Here is a 3,549-nt window from a genome sequence, read left to right as displayed (position 1 = left end):
TTCTTGTGTTTAGGAAGGCCTTGAAGGGGTCATATTTTCTAACTACTTTTCTTTCTTTTGTTTCCAACTTTGGCAATAAAAATCAACAATAATTATCAAAGTATCTTGATTTCCTGCTTGATCGATTTTTAGACTTAAGACATTGATAAATTCCTTCAATTTATGCATCACTAGCTTTAGCAGTTGGTGCATAAATTTAAATAATGGTTGTATTGATTCAATAGATGAATAGATATTAACTTATCTTAGACAGCATTAGTGTTAGTCCCAGTTGACTAGAGAAACCAATTTAGTGACACTCATATATGTATAAGAGAGAGCTTTCTATGAGTAATTGTATATTAAGAAAGCATCCCAGCCCAGTCCAGATCAAGTCCACAAGTCTGATATTAGTCCATAAGTCCATAATCCTTTCAGACTCATGTAGCCATTCACAAGGATGCCAAATGCAGGAAGATCACAGGCTAGTGGGTGAAAAGTATTGTGGATTCAGTGCCCGGTAGATGCATCACCAGGGCTCTGGCTGCCATCAGTGTGGCTCCATGTGGCTTGTCCACAGGAAGGTGAAGCAGAGAGAGAGAGTGCATCCCTCCTCCAGGGAATAATTGTTCCCTGAGAGAATGTTCCCAGAATCCTCATGAGAAGGCAACAGCCACAAGGAAGCATCATCAAGTTGTATCCTTTCTGACAGACTAGACTTCACTCCTTCACTCTATTTATCCAGTTGACACGAGACTATGTAACTATCTTAAAGTAGCATGGTACTTTAAGATAGATCCTGAAATGTCTTTTTGATGATGAATGCACCAGTCCTCTTGAATTTGTCATCTTTTGAATTGTAAACCATACATCTTTCTGATTCAAAACTAGTCTATCAGTTGACTAACACCTAGAATATTCATTTCTATGCATTCTCCTTCATTTTGGATGACTTCCAATATTCTTATATTCATACTTTGTACATTCCAAATTCTAATTATGAGTTGATATTTGCTGCTGTTTCTCCTCATTTTCAGTTTACTTCATCATAAGTGAGGGTCCTAAAAGCTTTTCTCCAGCAGGCTTTACTTCATCTGTATGATTATGGTCAGCTCTCCTTTGAGAAGGTAGCTCTTCCTCATTCCTGTTTTGAGTGCCTGCTGACCTTAGGCACTCACCTTCTGGCATTTTCTCTGCAAATATCTGCTGCCATTCATTCAGCCTTCGGTATTTGACCAGGTTCCCATGTTATTCACAGGTTTTCAGAGTCCACTTCCTTCAGAGTGGACAGCCTGTTGCTTCTCCACGTCTCTTCTTACTCTGGAAGCTCTGCATTCACTTGGGGGAATCTTGCTGGTATTTGAAGTTCCAGGGACAGCTTCCAGCATCAAAGCAACACACAAGGCACCAAAATAGGACAAACTGACAGAGAAATGATGAAAACATAGTTGATAAATATTTATTTAATAAAACATATAAATCATTGTTGAATAAATTATAAGTATTTGTTTCGATATTCTAAAAAATTAGTGTAGCTTAAGGGCAAAAGGAGAAAAAAAACATTTTAGTGAAAAACAACTGTCGTCAAATTTTCTCTGGTAGGTGATAATTAGAAAAAGAAAGTGGATTTAATCTTAATTTGAAGTTCATTAGCCTTGAGGAAGACTCTTTGGCCTATCAGGTTATAAAGTCATAGCTCTCTTTCTGGAGAACTTTTAAGAGAGTGGACAATCTCCTTAGCTGGGGTATATAGTTTAAACTAACTTGTAGGTAGAAACTTAAACTAAATGACGCCTTAAGGCTCTTTCAAAGGAATAGTGAGAGAGCTGATAAAAGTATACTGCAAAATCTATTTTATACAGATAATGTCATTTCTTCCCCATGGAACTCTATTATTAGCCCAATTTTACAGGTCAAGAAACAGGTCTCCAGGTGTTCAATAAAGTGCCCAAGTTTATGGAACTAATAAGTGGTAGAACTGGTTTTCAGATCAAAGTTTGTCTGATTCTAATGCACATACTTTTTTCATTACATGCCCTACATTAAGTTGGTTAAAACCAGTTGGTTGATATAGGAGCTACCTAAATCTCCACTGCCACAGATTTGCCAGTGGATTGGCCTCACAGTAACTGTGATAGTGAGTGAAACCAATTTCCAGACACTCAGCCTGCTGGGACCCAGGCGAAGCTATTTCCACTTACAAACTATGTGGAAGTAAGCAAGTTGCTTAAACGTAATGTTCCTCTGTTTCCTTTTCTGAAAAACAGAATTATAATAGTACGTCTTGTTAAGCATCCTGACACATAGTAGTTATACAATATATTTTGCACACAACATGGTTGGGAGTTTTTCTTCCAATAGTTTAGGGCTTTTCATATTAACATCTACTATTCCAAATACTTTCTCAATATGTCATTTAAATCTGTGTAATAAAAAGTAGGATCTTGAACACATTATGTGCAATACCTTAAATATTTTGAAAGATGATGTCAATGTTCTATGGCCACAAATAAAATATTATGGAACTATAAATGACAGATGTACAAAGTTAAGATATTGAGTGCTTACATTATTTTCATTTTAACATTTTATTTGTCATAAGCTTCTTTATTATTATGAATACTATACTAGTGCATGAGAGTTCTCTCTCATAAAGAAGATAATCTGAAATAATTTTTCTTATGTTTACTGTCCCATAATCAAAATTTCAAATTAACAAGTTTATTCTGTTGTTTCCTATTTGTTTACCTTCATTACTCCATTTTCGGTGTTCTCCTCACTTATTTATTCCGTTGTAAATTAATTCTTGCAAGCTTTGAGCATTTCTCTCCCCTAGTGCCCACATCTGTTCATTTTGGTCTGGGCATTGATTCAACACAGAGTTTGTATTATATCCCTGAGTTGAAGCAGAGGATTTAGTGGATTGTATAATTTGCATAATTAACCATCATTATTATAAAACAATAACAACTTATTAGGCATAAATACCAAGTCCAAAATATCCCCTAAATAACTCTATCAGCTAAAGATTATCTATCTGCCTTCTGGTGTTTCAGTGGAAATTTGAGATGTGTTTTTCCTTTGTGCATAGACCTTAGAGTGTAATGGAGTGCTACTACTAACTGTCCTAAGGCTATAGGTGTAAATGGGATTTGGAGTTGACCTGTCTAATTCCTAAATTTTCCAAATAATCAGTAAAGAAGGAGATAAAATCTGGACTAAAGATTATGTGCTGTCCCTGCCTTTTTCTCGTACGCTTTGGCTATTTGTTTCCTTGCATCTTCTAACCATATCATCTTACAGTTATGTTGTTGTTAGGTGTCATCACGCTGGCTCTGGCCCATAGAGAACCTGTGCACAACAGAATGAAACAATGCATGGTCCTGTGTCACTCACAATTGTTCCTATGCCTGAGCCATTGAGGCACACTCTGGCCTTACTTCTTCCAAGACAGATCAGTTTTTACTTTTAGTAGAGCATAGTGTCAGTGTAGCCACTCCCTAGCAAATCATCACGGGTCCAGTAGGCGCAATTGTACAGCGATAATAAGTAAAGATTATAGTAAAACCA

This window comes from Echinops telfairi, unplaced genomic scaffold (genome assembly GCF_000313985.2).
Source record: "Echinops telfairi isolate 266 unplaced genomic scaffold, ASM31398v2 ScPeMD7_2;HRSCAF=8, whole genome shotgun sequence".
In the NCBI taxonomy this organism is placed as follows: domain Eukaryota; kingdom Metazoa; phylum Chordata; class Mammalia; order Afrosoricida; family Tenrecidae; genus Echinops; species Echinops telfairi.
This window is presented reverse-complemented; position numbering follows the sequence as displayed.